Genomic DNA, 14,044 nt, shown 5'->3' with positions numbered 1-14,044 from the left:
AGTTGCAAAAGAAACAAAAAATGAAAATTGATATATTGTCCACCTAGAACATATAACCCATGTTTCAATAAGTTCCCCTGTAAGGAGATGGAGAAATTTTAGAAAATGAAAAAGAGATGCCTAGGGAATCCAAAATTCTAGGTCCAATATGTGTATCACAAAATAGCATGGATATGGGGACAAGCAACCGGGGATGGGGATGCATCCCCCATTGAATATAAAGAAGAACAAACCAAAATAGCTATACAAGAGAGTACAACCTAGTGTTGGCCATCTACCAGGAATGACTATCCACCCTTAGGTGAATGCACATTCACATGCATCAACAACCGCTGAGAATGAATATGTGTATTAAATTTTACACAAGCATAGTAAACAAAGACATAAATTTACAAGAATGCTAAATAATCGTGAACGTACAAATTGAATTTAATAATTCTAAAGATGGTAAAACTATTGTTTCATTTTCAATAGCAATATAAATAAATCTAATAAAAATTGTTTCTAGGCAAAAATTGACTATAAAAACCATTGAGGGTTGGACAAGGGTAAATACAAGCCTAAGAATTAATATGAAGATACTTACAGAGTTCCCATGAAAGCGGGGATGCATTATTTCATTCATGTCCAAATAAAGGTTGTCAAACTCAAAGCCATTTTGGTTGGGTTCAGAAGCATCATTGCTTTCATCGACATTATCCTCCACCACATCCATGATTACAAGTGGATGCTTGTCAAATAACAATTGAAAAAAATGCTAGAATGCCCATCTTGTTCTAGATCTAGCACCCACCTGCCTTATATCAATGTGTTTACACCTTTCTCCCTGCTCTATATTCACTATTTATGCACCTTTATTGATCTTCAAACAAGTAGCCCTAGTTGAACCTTGAGGTGCAAATGAAAACAAACATGACAAAAATTAAAGGTACTCAAGCCATTGACAGTGCAACAACTTCTACTATATCACAATGTTTTACTATTGGAGAAATTATATTGTGGGTTGTTTTAGGAGAAAAATAAAACAAAAAACATATTCAACTATCAATCATTGACCTAGAGCTGTAAGTTTTGTTCACTTTCTAATCCTCCTTTAGTTTATTTATTTATTTAATTACAACAAGAAAGTGTTGTATTAACCCAACATATAATGACTCTTTGGGTTATAGTTATTAGTCCATGCCAAGTCACACATGTATAGTAGATTAGTCATTATTTTTAAATTTATCTAATTAATTAAAAAAGTGTATTATTTGGTATCATAAATATTTAATTTTTTAATATAAATACAAAAAAAATATTAAAATTAATTATTTCAAATGCTACTAGCTAAATTATTAAAGCTTTTATTAAAAAATTTATAAAAGTTAAAGAGAAATGTATAAGAAATTTAATCTATTCATGGAAAATTGATAGCAAAATGGTATTTACGTCAATTAAATGGTATGATAATTGTTGTCAATGAATAAAGAATTGATAGCAAAAATGTTTGTGAGTGATCTATTCAAAGAATTTTGTCCCTTGTATCATAATAATCTATAGTACCAACACATCCATATAAATATTGTCATGTAATGTACAAATATCAAAAGAAGTGTATATGTACCCCAAGATATATAGAATGCATTTCAAACTCTTTGGAGTGAATTTACACCTTACACATTTGGAAATTTGAGGCACTTTAGCAAAAAATGCAGTAAAGTGCAATTTTCTCATTTTGCTCCATACCCTTAATACATAAAATTGTATTGTTTGCAAAATTTACAAAGAATTAAAAAAGAAGTGTTGTAAACTATGTAGGAAATAAATTTGAGAGGCACAAAAGGGAAGAAATAAGAAGTAAAGTCCTTGTTTGCAAATTGATAATGAACCCCCATTTCTCTTATATTATTCAAGATTCACATTCAAAATATGTATCTGTGTCATATTTAGGTTTGTATTTGAGTAAAGTTCCATGTATTAATTCATAGTTCAAAGTTCATAGATCACAATTTAACTCGATAATAAGAGCTCACACTCAAAAATCCAATACAGATGGGCTCACAATAGTTGCCCTAAACCAAGTTAGACCATCAATTTTTATTGTCATGATGACCCTTCATTCTACTTACTAGCCATTAAAGATCCATCATAGGGGAAAACCTTGCAAGATCATATGAAAACAAATTCAATGTCCCAAACAACATGCATGGGGTTTAAGTTGAGTGCTTGACCCATGTGTTAGCCTTCTCTTCAAGGTGGAACCTAACCTACACAACACATACATTATGATCATATAATAAAATTGTGACTAGAATCCACTTTCCAGATTTGCATGTCAATTTTTAATATACACATGATTATTTCATAGGTTTGTGATGTTACGCTCATAGGTATACACCCTTGACTAATAGAATCAATATAGATTTTATTGGTTTGTCAAATATTTACATTACCATGGGTTTATATGATATAACTATGTTGTTATTATACAAGATAAATCAATGGTCATGCAAAAGCTAGCTAAATTGAACTATAGGGGCTCAAACTCACTAGGTAAAGTGCTCATGCATTAAAAACTAGTATTTCACTCATGACATGAGGCGTGTCTCTATATACTATAAATCCCAATGCTTGTGTTATAATTTTTTACTCAGTTTTATTCAATATTTGTGTTTTGTTATGATCTTTTGAGAAGACACCAACTAAGGAAAGTGAAAAAAAAATTAAAAAATCAAGCATGTTGAGCCACACAAGTATAAAATTACCATGTAACTTGCTTTGTATAGCACTATTGAAATGAGTTGATTGGTCCATCAATCATGCCCTTGAATACTATCCAAGTTGATGTTTATGGGGTCGTACCCATCCATATTTTTATTAAATTATCTTACTTTATGTCTTGTTAAACTATAATTGATTATTGATCAAAAAGTCATTTCATTGAGGTAAATTATACATGTGTACATGGCACGTACATGGGTAGGATTTGTGTCTTAATGCATTGGTTTTAAGTATCTGAAGTCATCTTGCACATGTCATGGAATCCAATTATTGTATGTCCATGCTTGCCTCACATGGTTTGATGTTGGTCAATACAATGGGCCCCCATTAGAGGGTCATCCAACAATAATGGTTCCCAAACTTGGGACAAGAAAAAATTGCAAGCAAGAGGGAAAAAAATTGCATTGACCTTTTGAACAAAGGCCCTGTTCGAAGGTCCTCCATGTGACAACCTTCGTTCCAAGGTGCCTCACTCTTCACCTTTGGATGAAGGTGATGTTTTATTCATTTTTCAATAATAAAATAGGCCTTTGAGCAAATGTGACATTTATCTTGAAGGTATTATTTTTTTATTTTTTAAGAACTGTATTTTTCAAAAATGACAAGAGTAACTGTAATTTTTACTTGTCACTTTCAAACTAAGTTAATGAGATTTTGTAGGGCCACCATCCCAGTGTAGTGTTAACCCTCTTCATCCCATCCCGCTCTGCAACATCAGCCGAGCTTCACCACCTGGCTTCATTTAAAGGTGTTATATTAGCACTCCCTATTCGTAGGTGTGTTTCCCTTTACCCTTTTGATAAAACCCTGGGTTTACATTTCCTTCATTCATTTTTTTTATGCTTTATGCAATTTAGACTCAATACTTCATTGTATTTGAAGAAAAATTCTCTCTTAATTCTATTCTAAATAGAAAGATTAATTTTTGGTATGCATACTTTAATCAATTATAGGTTCACAACATTTAGGGGGGAATTTTTACAACAATGACTATGCACATAATGTAGGACCAATAAAATAAGCTAAATAAAAATGATTTCAAATGTTTTTTTTTAATTTTCGAATAGTTTGAATGCCTAATTTCCTATCATAAGATTGGTGTCTAATCTTATAATGTAGATTGAAGATTAAATGCATCCTAAATGACCAGACAAATCCTAACTTCTTGATGTACTTAGATCAGATGATTATTTCCAATCCCAATCCTTTATTGAGGCCTTGGTTAAAGAAGGGATTTGAACCGCCTTGAGTTTCCTTTGTTGGTCTCTCTAGTTCCTTGGTTTGTGAGGGCTCCTCCAACTTCTATGCTCTAATCAAAAGCTTTATCTGATAGTTTTTGTTAGTTTTTGTCTCCCTTCTTGTGAGACTTTTGGAAGTGATTTGTAATAATTATCTGTTTGTTGTTGTATACAATTTCAAACCCTTAGATCTGCTTTAACTAATCAAAACAATAAAAATATTTATAATTTATTTCATGTCACATTTGAAATGAAGATAAATAATTCCTTCCAAGATTCCATATCTCCAAACTTCAAATTAATGGAGAGAGGCTAACTTCCAACCATGTGGGTTAAGAAGGACCAACTCAACCTTGGTCAAGAGATTGATAAAATGTAAAGACAAATAACTGTATAAGAATACACATTTTGGGAAACATAGAAATACATAGTAAAGAAAGGTGATTTTATTGAAATAAATAGAATCCTTAAAGATTCTTAGAGAAGAAAATCTATAATTTATTTTAGTAAGGACCTCAATATCTAATGGTAAGTGTAATTGAGACTAACAATAACATCGGGTAATGAAAAATCATCCATTAATAGGCTTCAAGAATACAATTATAGTTATCTTTAGGGGTTCTAAACTAACATCCACTTTTTGTTTCTGTGAGCTCTTAAAAAAGAAACCCATTCTTGAGCTACGACGACTCTATGAGCCTCCTCCATAATTTCTAACTCCTAAACATGGTAAGAATATAAAACACTCGTGATTAACTATCAACAAGCTTCTGAACACTTAAACACACAAGATAAACCATGATACTTCTAATACAACTCTTTCTTCTCATTTTGACACATATTCAAGCAAATTAATCTTCTTCTTCTTCTTCTTCTTTTTCCTACAAACAACTAATTATTTTCATGTCATTCATAAAAGCTTCATTAAAACGTATTAAGATTTATTTTTAATAACACCAAAGAAGGAAAGAGAGCTTGAAATACTCCCTTAACAAACTCATGAGCACATTCAAGGAAATAAATCATTTTCACTATGATGCAGCAAAAGAAAAATCCAAAATAAATAAAAAGAATCAAAAAATATTACCTCAAATATTTAATATATCTCTAAAATAATATTTTAAACTCTCTATTCATTATCTAGACACATTCATATCCCTCTATGGGATGTAACAAGTATTGTCAAGCTTATGGTTATTTTTTTCTAGAACAAGAAATATAAGTCAAGAAAAATATTATCTCTCTTCCTCTACTCTTAGCTCTCTAAACTCCAAATATGCAAGTCAATAATGAATCAACAATATACTAACCCCTATCCTTAACCTTTTTGCAAACTTAAATAACTTAGTTCACCTCCTTATATACTCAACAATCACAAAGTGTTAAGTTTCCATTCTCACCCAAGTCAATTTCAAAGGGTCAACAATGGAATCTTTAAGGATATATAAGGAAATTATAAATAAAAATAAAATTATTTAAAGGATAAATATCCCTCACACATAACCATTAGAGTCAAATGCCAATCAAGAATAAAAATTCTAAAAAATCTTTTAAAAACTTTTAAAAATAACAATTCTAAAAAATCTTTTAAATTTTTTTTAAAATAACAAATATGTCATTTGAAGGGCACATGTGTTGGGATTAGGGTGTCTTGGCCTTTGTAAATATTAGCAACTAATTTTGTGATTATTTGTTAATCTTATTTAACATATTTTGCCTACTTATGTCATGTCATTTTTTGGGACCTACCTATTTATGTAGAACCCTAGTGATGATAACTATATGACTTGTAAGCTACTTATGTGGAAGTAGGTACCCCACTTGGTGCACACATCTAGAGGCTAAATTGGTGTAATTTTTCATGTTGTAAGTTTTAAATTATGATAGATAACGGAATATGTTATTAGTTTATCTTATGATAGACTATTATAATACAACATTTAGTCATAACTAATTGATGATAGGTGTGACCCATGTGATTGAGATTTCTATGCATGTAACGTAAATGCATGCATGTAGGTGAATTGCATTTGTGAGGGTTAATATGTATGAAGAGATAGGAATTGGAAATGGTAAATACCAATTAAGTGGGGCTTCATGCAAGGTTGAACTACATGCATGCAAGTGTTGTGCAAATAAAGAAGAATTGAGATAGGAATAAAAGTATTGGATTCTTGCCTTGTAGCAATCCTAGGAATCCATCTTCTCTTATAGTCTTGTACTTATTTGGCACTTGCCCATTTTCTTTTTATGTCGAGAGGCATCTACAATGACATCAAAATGTCTGTAAACAAAAATCTATTTTTGAAACAAACTGGCATGCAAATGACAGGTAAATGCATGAAATATGCCATGTTTCAGCTTTTGTGGAGGTGTTATTTTATTACTTCAAATAAAATACAACCTTCGCCACTTGTCCCCAGCTAGATTCACAACTTTTTGCATGCAGGACTTTAATGGATTTGTAATCTTGGTGTTTAGTATTTTAGAAAAACATTTATTTTATAGATGATTTTCTTCTATTATAAGATATCTCTTGGCATGTTTTACTTATATTTTTTAAATACAAGTATACTAGTAGAATATAAGTTTGAAAATTTAATGGGCATCGAGTTAATGAGCTTATCTTTTTTACTATATTATAGACTACATTGTTTATTGATAAGACAATTTGGACTATGCTTTGGAGTGTGGGGATTTTCTCCTGAATTGGTTTTCCCCATGTACATCTAGTGCATTATGGTTTATGTTATTTTGCATAATTTGTTAATTTAAATGGAGGTGCATTTTAATATGTAAATGTATGATGGTTTGAATATGCAAATGTATAATATTTCCCCCCTCATAGATTGGTGTAGGAAGTTGTTCTTCCTACCTAACATTCTTTCAACATAGTCTTGAAAGACATTCCTCCAAAATAATAAGTTCAATTTGATAAATATAATAAAATATCTCATATATGTGGTCAACTAAGGCCTTATAAAAGCATTGATATTATTTCTAACATAAATACTACAATATAAAAGTTAAAATTAATATATAACTACAGGATATAATATTTATCATATAACAAAAGATTAGAGTTCACTAAAATCATACCTATGCATTTTTCAAATGATATTAAAAATTCAAGCATGTAGAAAATTAATTTCGAAACACTAGGATAAATTTTATATGTTGTATACATAGTAGTAAATTACATAATGAACAAATGCAGGTTATTCATAAGGGTTCTAAATCACACTTGGCATAGATAATAAGTTATCACTAGTTTAAACATTATCATGTCTCTATTCCTTCACAATAGAGCAAAAAGGTTGAAACATAACTATATTATGAATTCTCCCAAATTACCTCATGTTGTTTATTGAAAATTTTCCTATGTACTCAATGCACACTTCAAAAATACTATGCTAAAAATATCTAATGCAATGTATAATAAACTAAGGAGCACATATACTTACACAAGACATATCACATCTTAATAATCTATAATCATGCTTGGAAATCATATCAATCAATCACATTAAATCAAACTCATAACTATAATGTCTCTCACATCATATGATAGTATACATGCAAAAAAAAATTAATCAACACCTAAACTATAGAACTTAAATAGAACATTATCATATAAAATTAGACAATTAACAATTACATAACATCATAATTCTAGAACTAGCATCTCATAGTATATGTATAAAATAATGAACATGAAAATATCATATCTAATTTAACCATATAATATACCATCAAAATATTATACGGTATATAAAAAGTATGATAAGAAAGATGATAAGAAAGAGTCAAATAGAATAATAGATCATTCTAGAAAAAAAATTGTTATAAAAGTTACAAAAAATGAGACTTATTTCCTCTCCTCCTAGACTAGGATTAATCCTAGAATCCATCAAAGAGTTGGAGATAAGGTACCCTCAACTAAGTACTTGTAGACACTAAAAAATGGTCAACGCTTGTGTCTCCTATTTTAACATATCACACACGTAGTCTTTATTGACCTAATTTTCTCAATTTTCCGAGTTCCTCTCAATTCTTCCCAATTTGACCTAATTTGACTTAATTTGACCAAAGTGGAGTTTCTGGATGTTAGTTTGACTAATTTGACCTCTTATATTTATTTATTTAATTAATTAATTAAACCCTCTTTTACTAACGATTCTTATAAGTCCTAAACAAATAAATTTAATAATTTAATAATTTATTTATTTGTCCCCTTTGTCCATTAATTAAATAAATTTATTTTATTTAATTAACTAATTCATAAATATGGGCAATAAATTAATAAATCATATTTGTTAATTTATCATATTTATCTTCCTCCAAAATAAAGATAATTGATAAATTTTATTTATTAATTCATCTTTATCTGCTTTTTGTGAGGAGATAATTAATGATTCTCTATTTATCTTCTCATGTGAGGACATTTCCTACTTTTCTTATTTTTTTATTCTTCTCTTTTATCATCTTCTGTGGAGATCTTTAATAATTTTTAATTATTAAATCTTTTCATAATATCCTCCTAAATTTTGAATTTGGAAATTAATATCTTTCTTTGATTTTTGAAAATCAATCTTTTTGGCAATATCTCTTTAATTTTAATTTTTAAATTAAAAAATGAGATACGCACATTTGATTTTTTTAATTTTTTTCTCGCTTTTTCTCCACCATATTCATCCTTCCTCAAATGACAGCTTTGTCATGTGCTCAATTAGGTCCATCCATCTAATAAAAAATCTTTTCAATCTTGTTCGTTCATTGAATTCCGAGTTTTCTATAAATTGAGAGCTCTTTCTCTGTCAAATGATCTAATTTTTGAGTATTTTCATTTTGTTAGTTTAGCCTAGCAATCTAATTCTCTTGCCATCGATCCATTTTAATCACATACTTCATGTAAATCTTGATATCATATCACAATTTCTTTTGTTGTATTTGTGTATCCTTGCATACAGAGAGTGACAAATCTCCATTAGAGATGAAAGAAGAAGCAACGAGGTCACGTTGAAGGAATGTGTTGGTGATGATGTTTGATTTTGCATTTTCCGCATTTTGTTTCAACGTCTTCGTTGGTTAGAATAGGGTAAATGCATGTATGTTTGAGTTTGTGATTAGCTTAGATAGGACATTCATGCTTTGGTTTTGGTTTTTCTAACTTAACCTCCTGAATTTTTCCCATTCTACATCTGGTGAACCCAATGTAAATGTGCATCTTTTCTGATATCTTTGTGAGTTTTTTATCATTTGCAATCAATTGTCAAGCTTTTTGAACTCTTGAAGATCAAACCTACGCACTTGGTACACAAAACTACGCACTTGGTTCACCAAGTTGCGCAGGTCAAGAAAATTGCGCAATTGACTCAAGGAGCTACACAATTTGTTAGGCTTGTTTAGTTTGGTTATTAACCTTTTCACATGTAGGGTTTAAATCATGTCATTTGTCACATGTAGGATTTGTAGTAATCAGGGTTTTTTTTATTTGTAGATTTTAGAGTTCTAATGTGTGCATGTAGGTTAATTTGTTTCATTTCAAGCAACAATCTTGACCTAGATCCTTAATTAGGAGTTAATTCGTTTCAATTTCAAGCAACAATCTTCACCTAGATCTTTAATTAGGGGTTAATTTGTCTCATCCCAAGCAACGATCTTCACCTAGATCCTTAATTAGGTGTCACAACCCTATTTTAAAATAGAATTATTGAACAATTTTATTGGATATTATATTTATTATTTACCTAATTAATGCATTCAAAATTAAAATTTGAGAATCTTCATTAAAAGATTTTAGTTGCAAATTAAAGGCTAATTATAGCCAAAGAAAATGGCATTTAGAAATAGCAAAAAAAAACATGTTGCATGCACTCAACCAAGCATGCAAAAGTCATGCATTTGGTCCTTCTAGACATGTGGAGAAGTGGGCATGCATTTGACATGCATTCTAAACCATAAAAGATTATTATTCTCTCACACTATGTAGTAGTGAGAAAATTCATGAATATTCTGCATGAGTTTTTCATGTGCTGGTTTGAGAAGTCGAACAGGGGATTGACTCTCCCCACTGTCTCACACTCCGTTAAATAACTTGACCTTAACGGGGAAGGAATACTCTTGTATTCTTTATGTGTTGTTAAGTATATGGACTGTACGCATGAGGGGATGGCATTATGCGAAAAGGAGAGGAAGCAAGGAAAATGAAAAATGGAGTCGATTTGGGTTAGAAGAAAGGAGATCCTAGCTCTGAACTGATAACTGGACTTTGGAGTCGATTTGGGTGAACTGATTGTAGACAATCTCAGTTAATGGATGAAACTTGAGCAAAGGACCTCATGGTCGATATGGGTTCAACCATTTTTCTTTCATGTCTTTTGCATCGAGTATTTTTGAGAGATGTCGTTCCATAAACGGTGTATGCCTATGCATTCAATCTTTGAGAGATGTCGCTCCATTAACAAATCCGATTTCTGCAAACTACGATCGGAGTATTCCATGAGATGATTTTTTTTTCCTTGAAGGTTTTCTGTCAAAACAGTTTCCACGTTTCAATCCAGAGCTTTTTAAATTTTTATATCTCACAAAGATTTTCCTTTTCTCACGTTTTAATGGGTGTCTCTTCCTTAATTACCGAGTATCTGAAACAGTGCACATTATTGATGTGCAAATCGTATTTTTCAGATTATCTCATTTAGCAACACCAGAAATGTTAAACTCTGAGTAGATATTGTGTGTTTGTGGATAGATCTGTCTCAAACACAATTGCCTTCATTTGAGCTTTAATGCATGTCTAATTTTTTTTTTCAAAACTTTACCTTCTTTGGCACAGGCTGGAAGGTCGAAGTCAAAGAATTTGGCTTTATGCCCATTAGTCGTATTCTTAAACGTTTGAATTGTGGAATCTGAAAACAGTCTTTTCCTAACGAACATTGGTCATTTATGCATTATGAACCTGTATCCTGTAAATGATTGCTTCTTTCATTTTTGACACTCACTTCTTTGCAGAAAACACTAAAAATATATACTTATGTTAGTATTCTTTTCTATTTAATTATCTCGATCCATGAAGTTCAAATTTGTCTTAAATAAAAGGTTCACTTTATTTTAGAAATGTGTGCTTATCTTATTTTTCCTTATTAAAATACATATACATTAACTTCACTTTTCTTTAGGTAGGATTACTTTAGCTCTAGTTTTAGGGAAAAAAAAAATACTTTCTTTTATAAAGCATTCCTATAGTATTTTTTTTAGCCCCTTTACTTTTCAAAGGGACCATGTATTTTAATGCATGGTTTATTTAAACATAAATATCTCATGACCTTATTTATGTATACATTGCAAAAATTAGGAAAGATCTTGTAACTAGCTTAGATTTATGAATTTTCAATTTAATTAATAGGGAGAAAACTTAGTATATAAATATTGACATGAAATTCATTTATGGGTAGATTATGAATGATGATAGTTTCACAAGTAGAAGTAATTGTTATTGTAGATTTTAGAAAGATAAATTTTGGACTATTGAGAAAATATAATATGTGACATAATGTGTTAACAAGTGTAGTATATTTGATTGAAAATAAAAGAGTGATTTGTTAATTAATTTTTTTATTTTTTTTTGATCGATAAAAGGCCGAGGCCAAATTTATTTTTATTATAATAAAGTTACATCTCCATTCGGTGTGGGCACCGGTAGGAAAGAATGGAGCTAAGAAAACCTCCGGTCTAGCCCAGATCCCTTACGGGATCAGATTACAGAGTATCTGTTCAATTTACAACTCCTCCATTGAGGTTACATATAGTTTAATATACACATTTCATTTTTCACAGAGTCTCTCTACACATTTCTATGTCCATTTTCCTTTGAAAGCTCAGTTCATTCTGTCTTGGCGGGAGCTCTAATGCTTCGAACTTTTATCTTCCCCTCCTTTCCTTTGTCCTGCAAATTCTACTGCATATACCTCCACCAAACAGTTAGTAGCCATGTAAAAATAAATTCAAAGCTCATTCAACAAATAACAATGTCCCTCCCCACCTTTTAGATGGATTATAGCCTTGCTAACCCTTAGCTTGACATCCCTTTAATCAAGTAGGTGTCAAGTTAAGAGATTAGCCAGGCTACAATTCAGCCAGTTATGAGGAGAGTTAATATCTGCCCAAATTCATTATTGCCATGCTTATTGATTAGCTTTGAATCATAGATTCCTATTTCTGCTTTTACCTCTAACCATTTTAGATGGTACATCAAGCATATATATATGAATATACATATGTATTTAAACATATATTGCAATCCTGCCAAATATTCCTGCATATGCATCTAGATATATATATGCGGTAGACTAACCAAAAAAGCAAAATCTCTTCCTGCCCATACCTGTGTATGCATCCTCTACCATATTCAATCTTGAGGCCTTGCTTTCATTAAAGCCATCATTCATATTTATATGTTAATGCATATTTTTATACCCTCTTCTGTGTCAACTTGCCAAATTCTGCGTATACTTCTATTTATACATCTGAAGGGGCAGAATGACAAAACCCGCAATTACCCCTGTATTTACATATATTCAATCAATTATATATATCTTTCACATGTTATTCCCTAATCCATACTCTTCCCCATACATTTAATTACACAGGTAACCCATAATCCCATTTAATGGTTAACCCGCAACTACTTCAAAGTGAGCTTAATTCGGACTAGGGTAGTATCCACTAAAATGACAACTTACTATGCAAGAGATCCTAATTAAATAGCAAACCATATTATAATTGATATGTCTTCAACTATCACTTTCTATTTCTTCTTTTACCGCTAACCATTTTAGATGATTCCTCAAGCATATATATATATGAATATGCATATGCAATTAAACATATATTGCGAACCTGCCAAATATTCCTGCATATGCATCTAGATATAAATATGCAGTAGACTAACCAAAAGCAACTTCTCCTTACAATTTTATACCTTTCTATCCATACCTGTTTATACCTCCTCTGCCATATTCCATCTTGAGGCCTTGCTTTCAATGAGGCCAGCCAAATTCTGCATATACATCTATTTATACCTCTGAAGGGACAGAATAACAAAATCCGTAATTACCCCTGTTTTTACACATATTCATTCAATTATATATTACTTTCACATGTTATTCCCTACTCCATACTCTTCCCCACAAATAACCATTAAACCCATTTAATAGTTAACCCGCAACTCTTCAAAATAAGCTTAAATCGGACTATGGTAGTATTCAATGAGTTTATCTAAAATAACAGCTTAATATGAAAGAGATCCTAATTTTAAATAGCAAACCATATTATAATCGATATGTTTTCAACTATATCTATCCACATAAATCTATGGATCCCCATATTTACACATAATTCACGTGGTTATGTCTCTTACTAATGCAAAGTATGTTTTAACGGAAATATAAACCCTATCAAAATATAACAGGCCAGTATTCCCTTTACTTTCCTATGCTAAGACTTTTGCATCCCCTATAAACAAGTATCATCTATTTTTAATCAAGCCCTGTTTCTCTCTGAATATTTGCATTATTCCAAAATTAAATCAAAGGACCAGGGGGATTAATTTCGGCATTGATACCAATGCCTTCTTTCTGCATAAACTCTTCGAACCAATTCACTTCTTGTGGCGCTTTAACCTGCAATAGCCTGAATAGAAATCTACACTCCTCCCTACTTCTTCCTTTCTGGCTTCGAAGTTTCCAATGTCTTCCACCATCAAGACTGGGAATCTAGGTACCGGAAGAGAATTTACTATCTGTAGGATTTGAGAAATACAAATCCACAGAACCCAAAAGAAACCTGCATGCAAGAAACCTGTCACAGAGAAAGAGAGAGAACGAATACAAGGGTTTTGGCTCTGACAAAGAGAAAAGATGTATTATCAGAGAAAAATGAATCAAGAATATGAATAATACAAGAGATCAATCCTTATAAAGGAGATCAACACCAAAAGGAAAACCTAACTCTAAGGTGTGAGCATTTAATAATTAAATATTAAT

Source organism: Cryptomeria japonica, chromosome 10 (assembly GCF_030272615.1).
Source record: "Cryptomeria japonica chromosome 10, Sugi_1.0, whole genome shotgun sequence".
NCBI lineage: Eukaryota > Viridiplantae > Streptophyta > Pinopsida > Cupressales > Cupressaceae > Cryptomeria > Cryptomeria japonica.
This window is presented reverse-complemented; position numbering follows the sequence as displayed.